The sequence below is a fragment of the Canis lupus genome, chromosome 31 (genome assembly GCF_003254725.2).
Source record: "Canis lupus dingo isolate Sandy chromosome 31, ASM325472v2, whole genome shotgun sequence".
In the NCBI taxonomy this organism is placed as follows: Eukaryota; Metazoa; Chordata; class Mammalia; order Carnivora; family Canidae; genus Canis; species Canis lupus.
The window spans coordinates 14,449,524-14,472,893 of NC_064273.1; the positions used below are offsets into that span (position 1 = coordinate 14,449,524).

Below are 23,370 nucleotides of genomic sequence, written 5' to 3' on the forward strand. Positions count from 1 at the left end.
TACATATACCAACCAGGCACTTCATCTAACAAGTCCTGACAAACATGAATAACCAACCTGTTAATGGCAATTGTGTTCATACAAATGAAGTTCAAATTATTAAAAAAAAAAAAAAAAAAGATGACAATGAAGGTCGAAAAGCTGTTTCTTCCAGGCTTAGACCAAGGAAGAAATTACCAGAAGCAGCAAATCTAGCCCCATCAGCAGCTAAGCACCTTCTACCTTCTGTAATGGGAGATCTATTTGGCCCCATGATTCCTGTTCATCTGTATATCCCTCCATCAGCTCCTGATATTGATCTTGGAAGCCCTGTAGACATTGACCTAGTTAGGCACAGACTCAAAATTGAATGAGCATTTTCATGTTCATAGAAGTCAATTATCATTTGCCCTTGAGCTCTTCAGGAATTGACACATTTAATGAGTACATTTTGGTATTGAAGATTTTTCTTTTTTTTAAGAGAGAGTACCCACGTGAGGGCAGAAGTGGGGGTAGGTGCAGAAGGAGAGAGAATCTTAAGCAGCATGAGCCTGACACAGGACTCAATCTCACGACCCTGAGATCATGACCTGAGCCAAAATCAGGAATCAGTTCCTTGAGCCACACAGGCGCCTGAGTATTAAAGCTTTTAATCCCAGAAACTGGACCTAATAGGGTTTAGTATAGAAACAAAGGAGGTAATTCTACTCATAATTACTAAATCACTATTCTTTCTAATGATTCTCATGGTCTCCTCATTGGAGAAGCATATGTTGCCATCATGTAGCCTAGCATCAATATTCTAGAATCTTTAGCTCCTGCTATCACTATCATGACTACCTACTACCAACTGTATTAGTAAATTCATGGAGACACCTATGCTCCCTCATAATTGTGAGGGCCACCCCACACCACAGTAACCTGAGGTACTTTCTTAATTCTTTGGTCTTTAGAACATGGGGATTCATGAAATCTGTATATATCCCTTTTGACTCAACATCCAAGTGCTCTTGGAATTCTGAATACCAAAGTTCATTAAAGACTCATAATAGCTATTAACATTATTGACAACACAATGCATGTTCATTGCTAAGAGCCAGGGTCAATAATAAATTGTACTTTGTATTTACTATTAGGAACAGACTGCCATTATCAACTAATATTTGTTTACTGTCTCTTTAATCTCAGGACATTTGTCAAAATTCTAGCATGCCTGGGGGCATCAGGGTGGCTCAGTTAGTTAAGCCGGACTCTTGATTTCAGGTCAGGTCATGATCTCAGGGTCATGAGATTGAGCTCCATATTGGGCTCCATGCCCCCTCCACCCCCCAAAATTAGAGCATGCCTGGTTTGTACATCCACTCATTTGAGTAAGGGAAGTCAGGAGTGAAAAAATGAAAACTGCCTTCCACACCAGTATTGACCCTGATAACTATAATAGTATCTGTCACATATTCAGTGGAAAAAAAGAGAGTATTTTAAATCTAATAATTTTTTGAATTGGTAATACATGCATACAGTACAACATTCAAAAGACATTAAAGAATATACAGTAAAAACTTAGTTTTCCTCCTGTGTCCTCTTAGCTACCCAAATATCCTCCTCAGAAGTAATAACTATTATCTATTTTTTATGTCTTTCCAGAAATCATACGCATACATGCACATATTTCACACAAATGGTGGTATATACTAGATACAGTTTTACATCTTGCTGTCTTCAATTAATGAACTATCCTTAACACAATTATTTCATGAAGATACATTAATATTTCATAAAAAGCTACCTCAATGAAAGACATTCTAGTTTTCTTACCTAATCAATGAGAAGTTACCACTGTTTTTGCCTTCCAATGAGAATTTTGTAATTTATTTATTCATGAAAGACACAGAGAGAGAGAGAGAGAGAGAGAGAGGTAGAGATACAGGCAGAGGGAGAAGCAGGCTCCGTGCAAGGAGCCCGATGCGGAACTTGATCCCAGGATCCCAGGATCATACCCTGAGCCCAAGGCAGACGCTCAACCGCTGAGCCACCCAGGTGTCTCGAAGGTAATATAAGTTAATGCAGAAATTAAATGTCTTCCTGGATTAGAGTGTATCCTATAATTTAAAATTCTTCCAGAATGCCCAAGGTTTCAGACAGATCTAAGTAGAGTCCTTTCAAAGACTCAAGAACTTGTAGAAGAGAAAAGGTATTTTTCCCTTTGAAACTGTGAGTACTAAAAGCCACACACAAAAGCACCTACCAGGGCAGCCCCGGTGGCTCAGCGGTTTAGCACCGCCTGCAGCCTGGGGTGTGATCCTAGAGACACGGGATCGGGATCGAGTCCCACATCAGGCTCCCTGCATGGAGCCTGCTTCTCCCTCTGCCTGTGTCTCTGCGAATAAATAAAGAAAATCTTAAAAAAAAAAAAGCACCTACCAGAATTAAAGAAGCAGAGTCAAAGGAGCTGGCTCATGTTGTGGTCATTTGAACCTCTCAATTCAGTTATGTGTCAGAAGTAAGAGGAGGCAAGTGAGGTACTCATCTCAGGATGGAAATTCAAAGGGATGCAAAAGGAAAAAAAAACAAAAACAAAAACAAAACCCAAAACCCTGCCATCAGGAAAAAAAAAACAAAAAAACAAAAAAAAAAAACAGAATTTTAAACAGCCTTTTAAAAAAAATCAACATTAGTGTAAAAAAAAATCCATGATCAAAAAAAAAAATATTGACTTTTAAAAAATAAAAAGATCTCATTCTACACTTGCATGACCTACCTCACTTGCCCCACCTTTAATCCCAGCTCTTAGACATCTTGGTTATGAGAGCAGTTAAATTCTATAACTTCTTATTTTTCATCCAGGTTAATTTTAGGTCTGTCATTTCCAAATGAAAGAGTTCTATCTACTATAGTACTTCACAATGTTATCACAGCATTTCGTGATTTAATGCATGTATAAGGCTTAGCAAGTACTTGATGCATATATAAATGGTGGTTGTTTAAGCTGTAGTTATTCCCTGAAATGTCATGTCCCCTTCCCAACAACCTTGAAATATTCTAATCTCTCACACAAATTTTTGCGCATATCTTCAAAATTATAAAACAGTCTCGTCTACATGAGTCCTGGGGAACAACCCCAGGTGTTGTGCTCTGAATCCACCACAAGGTAGGCTCCCAGGTCAAGCTGCCTACTAGCTGCTCACAACAGATGACCAAGTGTGGCAGGGAAACAAAGGCAGACTCATTCTTCACTGGTGACTTTGCCTTGAGGACTCCCCATTGGCCTTGCTGAACCTTTTAGCATTCTAAGACTCTTCCCACCTACCATTCCTTTCTTCCCTCTCTCCTTTACAGGTGTCAGAAGGGTGTGGTGGCCTGAAGCTCTCTTAGGCTCCTCTATTCCCTCTCGGTTCATTTTCCCTCAAAGACATTTTCCCCAAGAAATTTCATGCACTTCTTATCTTGTCTTGACATCTGCTTCTCTCTAAATAACTCAGACTATGCAGAACTACCAGACTTGTTAAAACAGAGAGACAGACAGACAGACACGCACACACAAAGAACAAAAGACCAAACTTCTTGGCCACCAAGGTGGCTTTAGAGACGTGGCAGTGTTACTTAGGGGAAGCTGGGCTGTGGTTAAAATCACCAGGAACCACAAGCACTGGCAAATTATCAAGAAGCTGAATCATGGACAATAGTTCCTCATCTTCTCTATTCCTCCCTTTTGGGGGGCCATTATTTATTTAAGTCAGTTAAGAAATAGGAATGATTCCAGTATTTTCTAGCTTAATTTTCTGAAATACCTATATTCTTGCCACCCCTAAATTGGACTTTCTGCACATAAACCGTAGTTCTCATTCCCACTTATTCAGGCACCACATGGGAAACATGTAGATCAAATGTGTTGCTACCATTTACTCTTTTTTTTTGTCAATAGCTCCTCTTGGAAAACAAAGGAAAAGAATTATTAGGCTTTTAGGAGTTGTTTTATGATACCTACATTGAGCACCTTCTGTTTAAGACAAAGGCTCTATCTTGGCAACAAACCAGACTGCTCCCTGTCTTGCTCCACAACATGTGCCAGAACCCAAGACTTTTCAGGCTACATCCTCACCAGTCTCCTTCTCAAAGGAGAGTGGGCATGGGGGAACCATACTTACTGGTTTTATAATATTGCCTTTGTTCCAAGGTCATGATGACATCATAGCATTTATGGCTATTGTTTCAATACTGATTAGTTTTCCTAGGTACTGGGAATCTTTCCCACAGCCATCAACACTACTGTGCCAGAAACTGATAACAGTTATTGCTTCTGGAGAAATTCTAGATGACTGGCAGGCCATAAGGAAAAAAAATATTCTTATATGCTTTACTAAAATTAGAGCAAAATATAAAAAAATAAAAAAATAAAAAAATAAATAAAATTAAAGCCATACAATTGCATTACCTATTCAACAAATTAAGAAAATGTAAAATAAAATAGGCTTTTGAATTTTATGGGTTTTTAAAATTTATTATTATTTTTAAAGATTTTATTTATTTGAGAGAGAGAGAGAGAGAGAGCACAAGCAGGGGGAGGAGCAGAGGGACAGAGAGAAGCAGACTCCCTGCTGAGCAGAGCCCCTGATATGGAGCTTGATCTCAGGACCCTAGGTTTGTGGCCTGAACCAAAAGCTGATGCTTAACTGATTGAGCCACCCAGGCATCCCTGTTTTGAATTTTAGATGGCCTAACTAGAATCAAATCAGGTTTCATAATTTGCCCAGTTAGGGATGATACTTATTTTAGTCTGTTCAAATTGCTATTACAAAAATTCCATAGATTAGGTGGCCTTAACAACAAACATTTCTCACAGTTCTGGACACTGGAAAGTCCAAGATCCAGGCACTGGCAAATTCACTGTCTGGTGAAGACCTGCTTCATGGATCGTCTTCTTCCCGCTATGTATTCACATGGTGGAAGAGGCTAAGGAACTCTAGGGTGTCTTTAATAAAGGCACTAATTTCATTCACGATGGCTCAACTCTCATGACCTAATTATTTCCCAGAGGCCCCACCACCAAATACCATCACATCAGGAGTTAGGGTTTCAACATATGAATTTTGGGGGGAGTCACAAACATTCAATCTCCACCAATACCATTCTTCACAATACTGTTTTGATGCTATCTTAGTTATACCACCTGCTATAAGCACACCTGAACTTCCCTCCTTCACATCCCTAAGTCCTTCTAATAATGTCATCCATTCCTCCATCAAGAACATAATATTTCAATATAACAATGGGATCCATTTCATAATACTTTCTTTCACAAGGCTGTCTAAGATTGGTAATTCCCTAACTGGCCCCAATCACCCTGTATTCACTTTCCAGCAAAACGGGACAAGGTAACAATTTTCCATAGATCAGCATAGATTCCAAAAGATGGTGACTCTTTGGCACTTCAGGTATAACTTTAAATCCCAATAAGTTGAATACAAAATCATGTACATATAAGCACTTACTGTTTTTTTCTAGTGCAATGATCCAAAACTTTAATCAAATTGTCCAAGTGTTGGGCAGCCCGGGTGGCTCAGCGGTTTAGTGCCACCTTCAGCCCAGGGCCTGATCCTGGAGATCCAGGATCAAGTCCCATGTTGGGCTCCATTCATGGAGCCTGCTTCTCCCTCTGCCTGTGTCTCTGCCTATCTGTCTCTATCTCATGAATAAATAAATAAAATCTTTAAAAAAAAATTGTCCAAGTGCTTGATAACCAAAAAACCTTCAGAACCATGTAGCAGATGTTTTGGTGCCAGGCCTAGATTTACTCAGCATTTACTGTTCCCATACTTCCTATGGGGAAGAATCCATAGTCAGGAAAGACTGCCTGACTGCCTGAGGGTCTTCTCCAACTAAAGGAGTGTGCTGGACTCCGAAAGGAGAGATGGGGAATGCTGGGGAGTTAATATCCCAGGAACAGCTTCCAGCCATCAATAGATGGGAGTCGGTAAATAAACACCCCAACTCCTCACTCCTCAGATGAAACAACTACAACACTTACTCTACATAATCTACCAGGTTCTCCTATTGGGATTGATCCATTATCCAGAGTCAATCTGCTCATCAATATACCTTCTGTTGTTTTTTTCCCATGGTTGTCTCACTTCCCCATTTCCTTACTTGTGCTTCCTGGAATCACATTCTAAATAAAAACTTGCACTCGCATCTGTACCTCAGGGTCAGCCCAAGTCAAACCACATTGGTTCCCATATAGACTATCCATTCTGGCTATCATTTGGTTTATCTATACTCTAATCAACCAATACTAAAATCAGAACGCTTGCTAAATGGGTCAAGTTCTATATTCATCTTTGGAAACCAGCGGTGTTTCACTGATCTCCCCTATAATGATTACATTAGACCCTTGCCAACAAAAAACATCCTGGAATGCAAGGACTTTTTCAGAGACAAGGAAAACCTTAAATCCCATGCACTCTTGCAAACCAGGGAGATACAGCCTTTGGCTGCAAATTGAAAGTACACTCTAAAGGGGAAGGATTAGGCTCAGGGTTAAATGGGCAAAAACCGCAAGTTCTGTGCCCTTTTTGGGGACTGGTCAGACTTAAGTCCCAAACTGCAAATATCATGAGTGGAGTGGCAAGGACGATAAAGTTCACTATTTCTGGTAGCACTTTCAGGATGTGGCAGCTGTTTGAGAGCATGACAGGATGTGTTGCAGGGGTCTTTTTGCAAATTTTGCTGAATTTTGTGCAAGCTGGCCACCTTACATTGTGCTGACTGGTTTTGTCCCACATGGTCATTCAACCTGTTCAAAATCTTAGTTTTTTCTCCTTTGACATGAGGGAACCCATTTTGTCTTTCAGTAGTTACTGTCTAATTATTGGGGTCTTCTAACCCTATTTTGTATTTAACCACACTACATTCCATATCATGCTAGAGGTAGCTGATGGAGAAAGTACATTATTCTTGCTAATACCTTAGGCTTCTGTGCCAGCACCACACCACATATGATCATCTCAACAGAAGCAGAAAAAGTGCTTGACAAAATCTAATACCCTTTCATGATAAAAACACCATAAAACTAGGGATAGAAGGAAACATCCTCATCTGATAAAGAACATCTATGAAAAACTCATAGTTAACATTATACTTAATGGTAAGAGACTCAATGCTTTCCCCATAGGATGAGAAAGAAGAGACTAATTTCCACTCACACCTGTAGTAGAGGTTCTATCCACTACAATTAGAGAAGAAAAAGGATTAAAAAAAACACCCAGATTAGAAAGGAAGAAATGAAATAATCTCTATTTCCAGATGACATGATTCTGTAGATATAAAATCCTAAGGAATCTACTGAAGAAAAAAAAAAAAAAAGAACAACTACTAGAACAATAAATGAGTTCAGCAAGGTTGCAGGAGATAAAATCAACATACAAAAATCAGTTGTATTTCTATATACCAGGAACTTTGATCTTTGGTCAATTTAACATTGCTGAGCCACTGGTTCTTCAAATAATCAGAAAATGAAATTAAGAAATCAATTTTAGTTGTAACAACATCAAATATAATAAATTTAACAAAGAGGGCAACCCCGGTGGCTCAGCGGTTTAGCGCTGCCTTCATTCCAGGGCGTGATCCTGGAGTCCCCATGTCAAGGCTCCCTGCATGGAGCCTGCTTCTCCCTCTGTCTGTGTCTCTGCCTCTCTCTCTCTCTCTCTCTGTGTCTCTCATGAATAAGTAAATAAAATCTTAAAAAAAAAAAAAAAAACTCTTAGAAGAAAATGTAAGAGTAAATCTTAATGAGCTTGGATTAGGCATAGGCTTCTAAAACACAGCACCATAAACACAGGGAGAAAAGAAAATTCTCAGCAGCCCTTTGGAGTCCAAGGGGAAAAATAAAAGGGTGTGAAAAGGAGCTGACCTAGGATAGTGGGAGGCTAAATGTTTATTTCCTCATTCTGTTGAAGATTATAATCTACTTTGGTTTATTTGGTTTTCTACTTGAATTGAGACCCTTCCTTCTTGCTGCCTTTACTGGGCTCTCAACCTTGAGAGAATGGCTGGAATCTTAGTACCATTCTAAGAAGTTGGCCCCTGGAATTCTGCAGGCATGTCTTTTGGCAGATGGCTTTTTGCAGTTCTGCAGACCAAACCTAATTATCCATTTTGAATTATCATCTGAGTTTCTATTTGAGTTGCCAATGTTTGTCCATTTGATTCTTCTCCTGTCCATTAAGCAATTTTAGTGCATGAAAGAGCATCTAAAAGAATGTCAGGAAAACAGCAGCCATTTGTTGAGAGCCATATGGGATATCCTGGCACTATTCACCAGAAGTCCATTTTTTTCCTTAATCAAGCAAGTAGGAAACATATTATTGTAATAAAAAACTCAAAAAAAAAAAAAAAAAGGCCTAACACATCTGTAGCAGAGCACTCTGCAAAATTCCTATCATGTTAATGGAATCCAACATACACATCGAATGCAATTCTACTTGGTCAAGAAAAAATGTACTTAATCTCTATCAGAGATTACAAAAAACTAAAATGCCATGAATTGGAGTTACCTAATAGCTTTTTTTTTTTTAATTTTTATTTATTTATGATAGTCACACAGAGAGAGAGAGAGAGGCAGAGACACAGGCAGAGGGAGAAGCAGGCTCCATGCACCGGGAGCCCGACGTGGGATTCGATCCCGGGTCTCCAGGATCGTGCCCCGGGCCAAAGGCAGGCGCTAAACCGCTGTGCCACCCAGGGTTCCCCCTAATAGCTTTTGAATAAATACATATTAAATATGCTTAATATTCTTTCCTCAGTTTTCTTAAGTATCTACAAAGGGCCAAATTCCATCCTCATGCCCACTCCCACATAGCATCTCTTGTCAATTATGAAGCTTTGGGGATGCCTGGGTTGTTCAGTGGTTGAGCCTCTGCCTTTATTTAGCTCAGGTCATGATCCCAGGTCCAGGGATCGAGTCTCACATCAGGCTCCCTGCAAGGAGCCTGTTTCTCCCTCTGCCTGTGTCTCTGCCTCTCTCTGTCTCTCATGAAAAATAAAACCTTAAAAAAAAAAAGTATGAAGCTTTGTCTTATTCAACAACACAACAGAAAGTAATCTCCTTTCAATGATACTTCCTATATTCCTTTCTTGCTTAGCAATAGCAACAGAAGGGAAATTAAACAGATCCATTAGCCAAAGTTTATTTTATTTTTTATTTTTTAAGATTTTATTTATTTATTCATGATAGACACACACACAGAGAGAGAGAGAGAGAGAGAGAGAGAGAGAGAGGGAGGCAGAGACACAGGCAGAGGGAGGAGCAGGCTCCATGCAGGGAGTCTGACATGGGACTCGATCCTGGGACTCCAGGATCATACCCTGGGTGGAAGGCAGGCGCTTAAATCGCTAAGCCACCCAGGCTGCCCCCAAAGTTTATTTTTATATGCAATAAAGTTTTCATAAAAGTTAAATGATAATGCTCAGTGGTGACAAGAATGCTTTTTAATGATAAGTGGGCTTCTTCAATCTTTCAAGTGCTTTTGAATCAGGAATGCATAATGGACTTTTAAACATAAAAGCAGGGACAAATAGGATCACCTTGATAGCAAGTCCATCCACACAATAGTAAAATTCTTCCTTTATTAGAAATTTACAAGTTTCCTAGTCCTTTAGAGCTGGTGTTTCAAATTAGGGTATGTTCTCACTATTAGCAATCTGAAATTAGAAATATCCAATGTACCTGTGAAAGGCTGTCCTAACCAGGGAGTCACCTGGTGGTCTAAAGAATAGCATTTCCCTGCCCACTGCCATTGCCCCTGGGCACCCTCTCTATTTCATTCTCATTCTCTTCTTCACTACTGATTAGCAGACTGCATGACTGATGACGGTTCTGCTCTCCAATTTTTTAAAAAAGATTACTTCTTTATTTTTTAGTTTATTTATTTAAAATATTTTTTAGTTTAAATTTTTTAATGTAATCTCTACCCCCAACATGAGCCTCGAATTCATGATCCTGAGATGAAGAGTCACATGTTCCACTGAGGTACCCCTTCTGTTCCCCAATTAAAATGTGTGTCAGGCAGGGGAGGGGGCAGTTCTACACCACCAAGTAATTCTCCAACACCAGCCAGGTATCCTACAATTCAACCTGATTCTGACACTATCTACCCAGAGATTGCATCAGATTCTGTAGGTTGAGGGCTCAGTTCTACACATGGCCCCTTCCCTACCTTATTATGTGTGCTTCTGACCAACTAGCTATAGATTGGGGGTTCCAAAAAACCCCTCCTTGGGTTTAGTGGACATCAGATGCCAGGTGTCAAGACCAGGTTGACATCTGTGCTTCTGATTGGACAGTGATAAATCAGAGATTTCCACAACTCCCTCTTTGGGTTTGATGGTTTGATATGCTAGAGAGGCTCACAGAACTCAGGAAACCCATGTATCCACTTGAGTAGAGTATACAAAAGATATTAAAGGATACAAATCAATAGCCAATAGCCAGATGAAGAGATGCACAGGGTGAGGGCCCAAACAAAGGGGTTTTTGTCACTGTGGTATTTGGGGCCCCGCATGGTGGCACATGGGAGAGTTTTGGTTCTCCAACAGAGAAGCTCAGCTCTTTGAAGACCACCCCCCCACCACCACCCTTTTGGATTTTTATTAAGGCTTCCTTACATAGGCATGACTGATTGAACCACTGACCACTGATGACTGACTCAACATCCAACTCTTCTCCCTTCCCCAGTGAGACCCAAAGTTCCATCCTTCAATTTCAGGTTATTTCAGGTTGGTTCTCTTCATGACCAGCCCCCAAAGTTAGGGAATTTCCAAAAATCACCAACTTAGTGGTGGTCAAAAGGGTCTGGCTATGAATAACAAAACACCCATTTCATCTGCATGGTTCTGAAGCATTTTCAGGAACTGAAGATTAAGAGGCCAAATATTATAACAAAAGAAGTTCCCATTGCTCTTATTACTGTAGAAATTCCAAGAGTTTTGGCAGCAATGGGTCAAGAGCTGTAAATGAAGATCAAATATATATGAGAAGTATTTCTCATATATATTTGGTCATTCAGGTGAACAAAAGATTTTTTTTCTTAAATGATCAAAAATATATATATGTTTTTTCTACATGACCACACATATATGTATATATATATTTCTTATAAATCACAATATCAAAAAAAGAATCACAATATCACAGCTGATACCTTCCCAAACTTATTGATAAGGCTGCCAAAGTTGCCTGGGATCTGTGGTCCCAAGCTTGCTTTCTTGCTGATTCAGCACTCCTGCTACTCCCACATTCACTCATTCAACTCTAACCAGGGTCTTTTACTCCAATTTTCCACTGTATTCCCACCAGCATCTATTGGTGCTAGATCACTAGATAATGTGCCAACTCTCTCCTTCACTTCTTTAAATGCAAATACAGTCCCTTCTCCCTAAAACTATAAACAACGTTAGTGCCGTACTCTAAACATACACAACTTGTCCTTTAACATTCTATGCTCCATTGTTCCTGGGAAAAGAATAAGGTTTGGCAAAGAAGTCTTGGCTCCCAAATCTATGTCTGAGGGAGAGAAGCTGCTTTACTGGAGTGCAGAGTTGGCCCTGTGAATGCAAGTCCCCAAAGAAACATTCTTACAAAGGATGTTTCATCCTGCTGTGTCAGGAAGACCATAGGGTAAATAGGTGTTTGTCAGCTTCCATGGGAAATTCACATTTATGGCATGGCTTCTGGGAGATTTACAACCAACACAAAAAACAAATGAATTCCTCAAAGGAGTGTAATCTAGGTTCCAAAATCTGGATCTCCAGCCAGGTCGTCTCTCTTCCTGGCATCTTCACTTGGAAGTCCCCCAGGCGCCAAAAACCTAGCATTTATACTCCACTAAACCTGCTTGTCTTCTATTCCCTATTTAGTTAATAGCACCCTTATCCACTGATTGCCCCAACCTGAAACCTGAGCTGGCTTTGTTTCCTGTTCCTCACAGTCCATGTGCAACTGGGCTCAAATTCTGCTTGTCCTTTCTCCGAAATGCTCCTAGTCTCTCACCACAACTGGAGTTCAGACCCATTGGCTTTTAACTATGACAATGATTTCTTCAAAGATCTCCTCCCTTGTTTCTTCCTGCTCTCTTCAGATCTATCCTTCCTTGCACAGCCTCTAGAGTTTCTTTCCCAAACAAAGATAGAATTAGGAAAGGCCCTCTTTAAAACAAGACAAAAATGACAACACACATACACACACCCCTTGGATTGCTCTTCCTGCTAAATCAAAAAACCTAACTTCAGAAGAGAGATTATTGCCTATACTGTGTTACACTAAAGCAACTGGTTAGTGCATCGAAGGCTTTTGCGGGTAGCACTGCCTGTAAGTCTCATTATGAGAGCCTTTCAGTAGGCCAGGGAACAGTTTGAATGTAGCTTGTCTTTTGTTAAGTCTTCTTCCTCAGGAGTGTCCTAGAAAAATCTATAGTGAGCCCCTCCAGACCACTCAGATTAACATGGGAAGATGATTGGACACCAAAGAGAAATAGAGAAGTCCATTTTCTTGGGTTCTTGGGATTCTTTTTTTTTTTTCTTTTTTTTAAATACTTTGTTTATTCATGAGAGAGAGAGAGAGAGAGGCAGAGACACAGGCAGAGGGAGAAGCAGGCTCCATGCCAGGGAGCCCGATGTGGGACTCAATCCTGTGACCCTGGGATCAGGCCCTGAGCTGAAGGCAGATGCTCAACCGCTGAGCCACCCAGGCGTCCCTTGGGACTCTTGTTATAGAAAAATTTCACTGGTTTTCCGTCTAATCTCAGACTTCCAAAGACCAGACAAATTTTGTGACAAAATATGGTAGCTCCCCTTAATCACATTTTTTTTCGCTCTTCATCTTTTTTAATTTTTTTTTAATTTTTATTTATTTGTGATAGTCACACAGAGAGAGAGAGAATGAGGCAGAGACACAGGCAGAGGGAGAAGCAGGCTCCGTGCACCGGGAGCCCGACATGGGATTCGATCCCGGGTCTCCAGGATCGCGCCCTGGGCCAAAGGCAGGCGCCAAACTGCTGCGCCACCCAGGGATCCCCTTAATCACATTTTTTATGAGCCCCTGCCTTTTCACCATTTTCCCAATTGTTTTTTTTTTTTAGATTGTATTTATTTATTCATTAGAGACAAAGAGAGACAGAGGCAGAAACATAGGCAAAGGGAGAAGCAGGGTCCCTGCAGGGAGCCCGATGTGGGACTCGATTTCCCAGACTCCAGGATCACGATCTGAGCCAAAGGCAGATGCTCAACCACTGAGCCACAAGTTTCAGGATTTGAGTTCAAATTCTAAAAGAACACTTTTCCTAAAATCTAAATTAATTCAGTCACCAAATATGTTTTGAGTCCTTATTTAGGACCAAGCACTAAACTAGATGTTGGGGTTAAAATAGGAAAAAAACAAGAGGCTCCTGTCCTCCTAGAGCCTACAGTTGGTTAAGTAGTGATAGGCATTAATTAAACGATCAAATAATTTACACATTTAAATATAAAATTGTAACTATGGCAAGTGTGCTAAAGGGGAGGTACCTGGTACTTTAGGAAACTATTATTCTAGAATTCGATTTAATCAGGGAATCTTTTTAGGAGACATGTACTCTGAAATGGGAGTGATGACTGGGAACCACTTGGCAGGTCAGATGTTCTGGGCACAGTCACAGTATCTGCAGAGTGGCTACAACTATGCGAAGGGAACTGAGGAGGGTAGGGATAAGGAGATGAGCTGGAGAAGAGCTAAAATCTTCATAGTTGAGAGGTATTTATCACAAGCACAACTGCAGTCCTTGTAGAGCTTACCTTTATAGGGATGGAATGTTAAGGTCTAATCAAAGAAAGGGAGTCTTAACCTGAATCCTATGTCTGACTCCGGAAATATCTTGTTAACACTTTAATGCCTCCATCACTCTAGTTTCTTTACCTCAATAATCAGTTTACCTCAATGCATGTCACCTCAGGTTTTGTAGAGATATTTTAAGGAACAATGAGTCATAATTGCTGAGTTCTTTGAACTCCTTGGATGAAAGATGTTATATGGTCTATAAATGTAAAGCATTGCTATTACCTATCAGACAGAAAGCTGTCTCCAGCCAAAAAGAAACCAGCAAAATACAAAGGATATGAGTCTCCATCCACTTCTGTCAGAGTTAAATATATAATCTGGGCATAAATTAAATGGGCTTAATGCTGGGTAAGCTCAGCATCTTTGATCTAAAATGCCCAGAGCACTGTGCAAACATTAAGTCATCTGTTCTCAAAATGCCCTCCATACACGTCATGAACACCAGCCATTATAATTCTTCCTGAGGCTTATGATAGAGTTCACAGACTTTAATTTTCTTTCCAAAGGTAACCAGCAGTTGGTGTAAAATCCCAGAAAGACGACATAAGATCCTGGTTAATTCTGCCCGCCCCATTTACTGTCCCCCAAACAAGCAAAAGAGGTGAAACAGAGATGAGAAGGAAATGTGTAAGTTCACTCTTTCCCTTACCTTTCATATTAAACCCTTAATATTATTGGTACAGAACAACTTATAATAGGGGAATCGAGAGGGAGGGAGAGACAAGCAACGCTCAGAGCCAGTTTCTCCAGGGCCTTTGAAAATGTCTTCATTTCTTTTATTTCTCTTTAAGATTTTGAGAGACAGAGAGAGTGTGTGAGCGGAAAAGTGAGAAACAGACTACCTGCTGAACAGGGAGCCCAACGAGGTCCCTGAGGACCCAGGTCCAGGACCCTGAGGTCATGACCTGAGCCGAAGGCAGACGCTCAACCGATTGAGTCACCCAGGCGCCCCATCTTCATTTCTTTTAAAAGCAGAAGAAATAATCCTATGATCCAGCCTGGATTTAATTCGCCTCATACCAACACTTGTAAAAGACAATTTTATTTTTATTTTTGAATTTTTTGGGGGTTTCAAGGTTTTATTTAAATTCTAATTCGCTTAAAAAAATAAATAAATAAATTCTAATTCGTTAACATATATAGTAAAGTTGGTTTCAGGTGTAGAAAGCACGATTTCAACTATGATTGTGGTGGGAGCGGCCCACAAAGACAAAAGTACCCCAGGCCCTGTATCTTGCTGCTGCTCACTCCTCTGATCACTTCTATTCTCATTTAACTCCAGCCACATCAACCTCCTTGTGCTTCCTTAAATATACCAAGCCCATTCTCACCTCAGAGCATTTGCCTACTTTTCCTGCAGCCTTGAATGCTCTTCTTCCATAGGGCCCTCGATAGTCAGAATGTGGCCCTTAAAACTTGTATATTTTGAGGAAAACCTGTTGAGGAAATCCTTGACAAGGATTTATTTATTCCACCTAACCTAGAGAATCTTGCAAAAACTAAATATAATGGTTTTCAAGTGATTCAACAAACTGACCAGAGCAAGCCAAATAAAAAAACCGGAGGGTTGTCAACAATGGAAGATGTGGTTTGATTTCTCCATATAGCCAGCCCATCTACAGAACACAGGAATGTTGTTTTATTTAAAAGGACCAATGAGGGATCCCTGGGTGGCGCAGCGGTTTGGCGCCTGCCTTTGGCCCAGGGCGCGATCCTGGAGACCCGGGATCGAATCCCACGTCGTGCTCCCGGTGCATGGAGCCTGCTTCTCCCTCTGCCTGTGTCTCTGCCTCTCTCTCTCTCTCTCTCTGTGACTATCATAAGTAAATAAAAATTAAAAAAAAAAATAAAAGGGCTAATGAAGATTTGAGAATGATGAGCTTCATCTGAGAAATTACAGCTACTAGCTTCCTCTCATGCTGGTTTCTGATCCAAATTTATATTAACTGTGTCATTTGGGAACTTTACGCCAAAAATTATTCTTAAAGCTTTCCTGGATTGGTAGAGTCCCTGGATCCTGGCAAAAGCTAATACAAATCATCTCTCAAGGAAAACACTTAAAACTCTCAAATACTTCACACAGAAAAAGTTCCACAAACACACACTTGCAATAAAAAGTAGTCATAAAACATGGAAAAAGAAGCCTAACATTAGTAAGAGCCTGTATAAACAACCAAACACAGAACATAAGGGGTGCCTGGGGGGCTGAGCCAGAAGGACTGGTTATTGGTTTCAGCTCTGGTCAGGATCCCAGGGTCCTGGGATCAAGCCCTAGTGGGACTCTGTGCTCAGCGGGAAGGCCGCTTGGAATTATGCTCCTGCCCCTGGCGCGGCTCACATGTGCGCTTGCTCTCTCTCTCTCTCTCAAATAAATAATCTTAAAATAAACCAAACAACCCACAAAATAAGATACCCAAAGACTACAAATCATGTAATTATTGCACACATAAAATATATTAAGCACATTTATTATGTTTAAAGAAATAATAAGAAATACTTGGGGAAAAAGAAATATTTGGAAGTATGAGTACAGAATAAGAAACCAAACATAGGTAAAAGGATTGAATATCTATAAATGGAAAAAATATAACTGAAACTAAAGCCCATTTGGAGAATTGTATAGTAGTAGATTCAACACAACTGAAGAGCAAAGGTGTTAATTAGAAAATAAAACTGAAAGAATTACTTGGGATTCTGTTCAGAATATCAAATACATGAAAATGATAAAGGATACGATGTGGAGGCTAGAATAAGAAATTGTAACATTAAAAAAAATAGAAATTGTAACATATATCTAATTGGTATCTTGGAGGGCACATCTTAGAGAATGTGAATAAAAGCAATATTCAACAAGAATTTGAGTACTGAGATTTTTCCAGTATTGAGAAATGACAGGAATTCTCTCAAGTTAGGAAATCCCTGGAGGGGGAACCCTGAGTGGCTCAGCTGTTTAGCACCTGCCTTCCACCCAGGGCGCGATCCTGGGGACCCGGGATCGGGTCCCACGTCGGGCTCCCTGCATGGAGCCTGCTTCTCCCTCTGCCTGTGTCTCTGCCTCTCTCTGTCTCTCTCTGTGCCTCTCATAAATCAATCAATCAATCAATCAATCAATCAATCTTAAAAAAAAAAAAAAGATGGAGAATCAAACACACAAATTTGCCTCTATTCTTCCTGAAGAAAACCTCATTTAAATGACACTAAATGTCTTCCTTTCTTAAAAGTTTTTATTTATTTATTCATGAGAGAGAGAGAGAGGGAGAGAGAGAAAGGCAGAGACATAGGCAGAGAGAGGAGCAGGCACCAAGCAATGGAGCCCGATGCAGGACTTGATCCCGGGACTCCAGGATTACGCCCTGGGCCGAAGGCAAACGCTCAATTGCTGAGCCACCCAGGCATCCCATACTAAATGGATTTTTTTAAAAAAAGCCTCCAAGTACAAAGAAAAACAAAACAGAATAGAAGATAACAATATCAAATTTTTGGAATCTGAGAAACAGATGGATGAAAGTTTACTTACCAAATACACTCAAGAAAGCTGAGATCTGGGGAGCCTGGCTCCATCAGTCGGCAGACCAATCAATTCTTAATGTTGGGGTTGTAAATTTGAGCCCCACATTGTAGAGATTATTTAAAAATAAACTCTTTAGGGGTGCCTGGGTGGCTCAGTCAGTTAAGTATCTGACTTTTTTAAAAAAAAATGTTTTATTTATTTATTCATGAGAGACTCCAGGATCACGCCCTGGGCCAAAGGTAGACGCCCAACTGTTGAGCCACCCAGGCATCCCAAATATCTGACTTTTGATCTTAGCTCAGTTCTTTATCTCAGGGTCATGAGTTTAAATCCCACATTGGGCTCTACACTGGACTGGGAAACTACTTAAAAAAAATTCCTTTTAGGGCACGTAGGTAGCTTAGCTGTTTAAGTGTCGAACTTCAGCCCAGGTTGTGACCTCAAGGTCTTAGGATCAAGCCCCACATAGGTCTTCCAGCTCCAGGGGGAGTCTGCTCCTCCCCCCACTTGAGCACACTAGTGTCCTCCCTCTCAAATAAATAATAATCTCTCCAGATTGACCTGGTCACCAACAAGCCCAGAACTTTCAATATGCTTCTTTTTTTCTGTCCTATTTTAACCTTTGAGCAGAAAACAATAAATTAGCAGAAATTGGAGGAAAGCAACTAGTATTAAGTGACAGATACCAAAACAAAGAAAGCAATGGGAATAAATAGACTGTTCTTGGATAAGAAAATTAAAAGGCATCAATAAAATTTAAAATTTTGGTCTGTATAAACATATCTTTTAATTTTGATTTTTAAAATTTTTATTTTAAAGATTTTTATTATTTGAGAGAGCAAAAGAGCATGCACAAGCAAGGGGGAAGAATAGAGGGAGAAGCAGATTCCCCAGGGAGCAGGGAGCCCAATGTGGGACTGGATCCCAGGACCCTGGAACCATGACCTGAGCTAAAGGCAGGTGCTTAACCGACTGAACTACCCCGACACCCCTAAACATATTCTTTTAAAGATTTTTTTAAAGTAATTTCTACACCCAATGTGGGGATTGAACCCATAACCCTGAGATCAAGAGTTGTAGGCTTTACTGACTGAGCCAGCCAGTTGCCCCTAAACTTACCACTTTTGTGTATTCATTCTGGAATCACATTATTAGTGATGAAGGATAACTGGAAGAAAGGCAGGCAGGGACACAGGGTCCCCTCTTCAAAAGGAAACAATCCTTAAAAGGATTTTACACCCACCCTGGAAGGAGTCCTCCATCCTTTACCATGTGATAGATGACAAAAATCTGATTGGAAATCAGATGCAGGGAGGGTTAATTAGATTAAAACAGCCCTTCAACAAGCTCATAAAAATCCCTAGATTGGGCAGCCTGGGTGGCTCAGTGGTTTAGGGCCGCCTTCAGCCCCAGGGCCTGATTCTGGAGACCCAGGATTGAGTCCCACGTCAGGCTCCCTGCATGGAGCCTGCTTCTCTCTCTCATAAATAAATAAAATCTTACAAAAAAAAACAAAAAACACAAAAACCTAGATTTAGAAACCCGATGGCAACCCTCTCTGGCCCCTCTCTCCTCAAGAGCTTTGTACTATCACTTTGCTATCACTCAATAAACCTCGCTTTGCTGCCCACCACTCTGTCTAGTCTACGTCATTCTTCAAAGCAGTGTAACCAAGAACCATGGACACTGACAGAGAAAAAACTCCTGTAACATTAGGAATCTAAAGAAAAATTCTAGGTCACTGGCTAAGGGTTGATTTCTAAATATTATATACATGGCACAAAACTAAAAGTGTATGATTTATAAATTCATTTGCATAGAGATAAATAGATGACTTAAATATTAACCCATGAAATCCATGCTCTTGGTATTTTAAGAACCCTGAGAAGCCTTCATTTCTTTCTTTCTTTCCTTTCTTTCCTTCCTTCCTTTCCTTTCTTTCCTTCTTCCTTTCTTCCTTTCTTTCTTTCTTTCTTTCTTTCTTTCTTTCTTTCCTTTCTTTCTCTTTTTTTTTTTTTTAATTTAAGTAGGCTCCACTTCCAACATGGGGCTTGAACTCATAACCCTGAGATCAAGAGTCCTATGCTGCACTGGCTGAGCCAGGTTGGCAACCCAGAAACCTTCATTTCTTAAGAACAGCATTATCATTTCCTTGAAAACATAAATATCAGCAGTGTCACCTATGAAAAAAAGTTTCCTGCTTTACATGCCTTCATATTCCAGGTTGTAAAGAGCTAAAAATCCTTTCATTCTTAGGGATAAGTCAATCTCTGAATGTGATCATAGGATTTTACTCATCTCTTGGTGTGTCAACAAATCCATTCCTGCTGAAAAATCTTTGTAAGAACAAATGTTATATTAACCATAGTTGTTTGTGTATCCACAATTATCACCTTCTTGACAGACCAAGAATCGCCTTTCTGCCGGCTATACACGTGGAGTGCTTGCAGCTTTACTAAGGACAATCCATTTTTTAAAAATAGATTTTATTTATTTACTCATGAGAAACAGAGAGGAGAGAGAGAAAGGCAGAGACATAGGCAGAGGGAGAAGCAGGCTCCATGCAGGGAGCCTGACGTGGGACTCGATTCCAGGACTCCAGGATCACGCCCTGGGCTGAAGGCGGGGCTAAACCGCTGAGCCACCGGTGCTGCCCAGAACAATCCATTTAATGGCTGTGCACTACTGTTAGCTTGGTTTGAAAATATCAATAATTTGCATGATCCAGAATTAATGAGATTATCTCATTACAGCTTTCAGGAGACATAATTTCTGAGCTAACTATAGCCACAAACTTTTTAAGGTGTCATTAAGAAGTTTCAGATACTTGCATAATTTTAGCAGTTGTTTATATGAAATAATGTAGTTCTGAGCCAAAGTCTAGGGGTGCCTGGGCTAGGATCAAGCTCCGAGTCTGGCTTCCTGGTCAGTGGAAAGCCTGCTTTCCCCTCTCCTGCTCTCCTTGCTTCTGCCGCTCTGTCAAATAAATAAAATCTTAAAAAACAAAACAAAAACCAAAACACCAAAGTGTAAAGATGACTCCATTTAAATTTTTTCCTTTTTCCCCCAGCTTTAATATAATTGTATAAAGGATAATAGTTTCCTAAATAAGATACATTGCTCCTTTCAAAGTTACTTAAATCTTGGAGATGATACATTTGGAAAAATTTGTGTTCAGTAATCTAATGAAATATGAAATATTAATTTTGTAAAATTAGCATTTTATGCAAAAAGTATTTTCTAAAAGGATATCATGATATAATGATTTATGAGTAATTGTATGCATATATATATATATATATATACACATGCATATGTATATATACATAGTATATTCAGTTCAGGGACACCTGCCGGGCTCAGGGGTTGAGTGCCTGCCTTTGGCCCAGGTCATGATCCCGGAATTCTGGGACCGAGTCCCACATCAGGCTCCTGCATGGAGCCTGCTTCACTCTCTGCTTATGTCTCTGTCTCTCTTTGTGTCTCTCATGAATCAATAAAATCTAAAAAAAAAAAAAAAGAATATAGAGACCTAGGATAGTCTGGCTTCCAAGAGTGACAAAGATGAATGATCTGCCTTTTTGGCCTTCTAGAAATATTTAGAGTAAGATAAGAGATTTGTTGGGGGGATCCCTGGGTGGCGCAGCGGTTTAGCGCCTGCCTTTGGCCCAGGGCGCGATCCTGGAGATCCAGGATCGAATCCCACATCGGGCTCCCGGTGCATGGAGCCTGCTTCTCCCTCTGCCTGTGTCTCTGCCTCTCTCTCTCTCTGTGTGACTATCATAAATAAATAAAAAATAAAAAAAAGATTTGTTGGGTTATGAAAATGCCTATCACATGAGGCAAAAAGTAGGGACTGCAAAAAAAAAAAAAGGTACTAGAAAGAAAGGGATTAAGATAAAAATCCTTTGGAATAATTTCAAAAGATTTCCTCTAGTAGTGGTTGAGATAACCCATGAAGGGTGAGTTTAATTTCTACTAGAGAAGACACAATGAATGTGTGCTGCTTTGAAGTAATCATAGAAAAATTCTCATATAACAGTCTTTTTTTTTTAATTTTTATTTATTTATGATAGTTACATCAGAGAGAGAGAGAGAGGCAGAGACATAGGCAGAGGGAGAAGCAGGCTCCATGCACCGGGAGCCCGATGTGGGATTCGATCCCTGGTCTCCAGGATCGCGCCCTGGGCCAAAGGCAGGCGCCAAACCGCTGAGCCACCCAGGGATCCCATCATATAACAGTCTTAACTAGATATAACTTTAATACTCTTTTCTAATTTCATGAAGTATGTGTTGAGTAAAAATTTTAGTTCTAGATATTTTATACCTTCAATTATATCTAGGAGAGTTTTTGTTTCCTTAATAGGAAATCCCTAGGACTGTCCGGGGCGGGGCGGGGCGCGGCAGCGGTTTAGCCCCAGGTTGTGATCCTGGAAACCCGGAATGAGTCCCACGTCCCAGGTCCGGCTCCCTGTATAGAGCCTGCTTCTCCCTCTGCCTGTCTCTGCCTCTCTCTCTGTATGTGTGTCTCTCATGAATAAATACATAAAATTAAAAAAAAAAAAAAAGAAGGAAATCCCTAGCAGTTATTCTGGACTCTGCTTAGATCAGTCACAATTCTACTGGAGACAAGGTAAATCAGAATCGCTGGAGTGAGGGTTCAGATACTGGTATTTTGTAGAAGTTCTCTACATAATTTTAATTTTTTAAAAAATATTTTATTTTATTTTTAAGTCATCTCTACACCCAAGGTAGGGATGGAACTCAAACCCTTAGGTCAACAGCCCCATCCTCCACTGACTGAGCCAGCCAGGCGCTCCTCCAGATTTTAATTTATTTATTTTTGTTTAAACAACAGACATTTATTTTTGCACAATTCTGGAGGCTAAGAGTCCAGAGCATAGATGCCTGCAAATCTGATTTCTGGTGAATCCTCCAGATAATTTTAAAGTGCAATCAGGATAGCAGACCACCAGGCTAAATTTCAGTTGAGCAACTTTGGTCTTACTAATAACTGATTTACTTTCCTTTGCTGCTTCAATAAATAATAAGAAATGTCCAATATCAGGGCACATGGGTGGCTCAGTGGTTCTCGTATAACAGTCTTAAATAGATATAACTTTAATACTCTTTTCTAATTTCATGAAGTATGTGTTGAGTAAAAATTTTAGTTCTAGATCATTTTAGTTCTGGAACTGCCTTTGGCTCAGGGCGTGATTATGGGGTCGAGTCCCCAATCAGGTTCCCCACGGGGAGCCTACTTCTCCCTCTATGTCTCTACCTCTCTCTCTGTGTCTCTCATGAATAAATAATAATAAAATATTTAAAAAAAGAATTGTCCAATATAATTTTTTAAAAAATATTTTATTTATTTGAGAGAGAGAGAGAAAGAGACAGCGGGCGCAGGAAGGGGCTGGGGAAGCAGGCTCCTTGCTGAGCAGGGAGGGAGCAAAGGGTGGCTGGATCCCAGGACCCTGGGATCATGCCTTGAGCCCAAGGCAGGCGCTCACCAGACTGAACCACCCAGGCGCCCCCCCCCCCCAGTATCTTTTTTTTTTTTAATTAGCTACCACTGGACTGAGTATTTACCATGTGCCAGGCACAGTGCCAAACATTCTTTTGTGCATTATCTCTTCTGATTTTCCTAACTAGGTGAATTTCCAGACTACTTGCCCAGTTAACTGCCCCATTCCCGGACCCAAGGACTTAGCCGCTGCACCACCCCGCTGCCCTCTTCCAATTCACTCCTGATATGGAACGGTCCGGAACACCAAAGTCTATCGGCAGCTATAAATAAACAGTATCTGCAAAGAGCAACCGAGAACACAGATGACACAAGAAGAAGTATGGAGGATACCAGGAAGTGACACCGTAGAGTTGACCAGGCAATTCGAAATCTGCCATTCCCGGGTCCCCCAACACCTCGTCCAGCCTTTAGTCACCCCTACCCGCCCCCCCCCCCCCCCCGGGAAGCTCACTGGTTCTTGGCGGCCAATTTTAGGGTGAGAATAACCTT

The 23,370-nt window shown here is 40.5% G+C and overlaps 1 protein-coding gene and 1 long non-coding RNA gene across 2 annotated transcripts in view; one reads left to right on the top strand and one right to left on the bottom strand.

Moving 5' to 3' along the window:
- LOC125754103 (basic proline-rich protein-like) overlaps positions 1-23,370 on the bottom strand; it is a 33,490-nt gene that overhangs the window by 9,328 nt on the left and 792 nt on the right. The window lies entirely within an intron of this gene.
- On the top strand, positions 450-23,349 carry LOC125754147 (uncharacterized). The gene is made up of 3 exons (XR_007407638.1): positions 450-905; positions 14,350-14,470; positions 23,007-23,349. It is a non-coding gene; the product is annotated as an uncharacterized LOC125754147 (long non-coding RNA).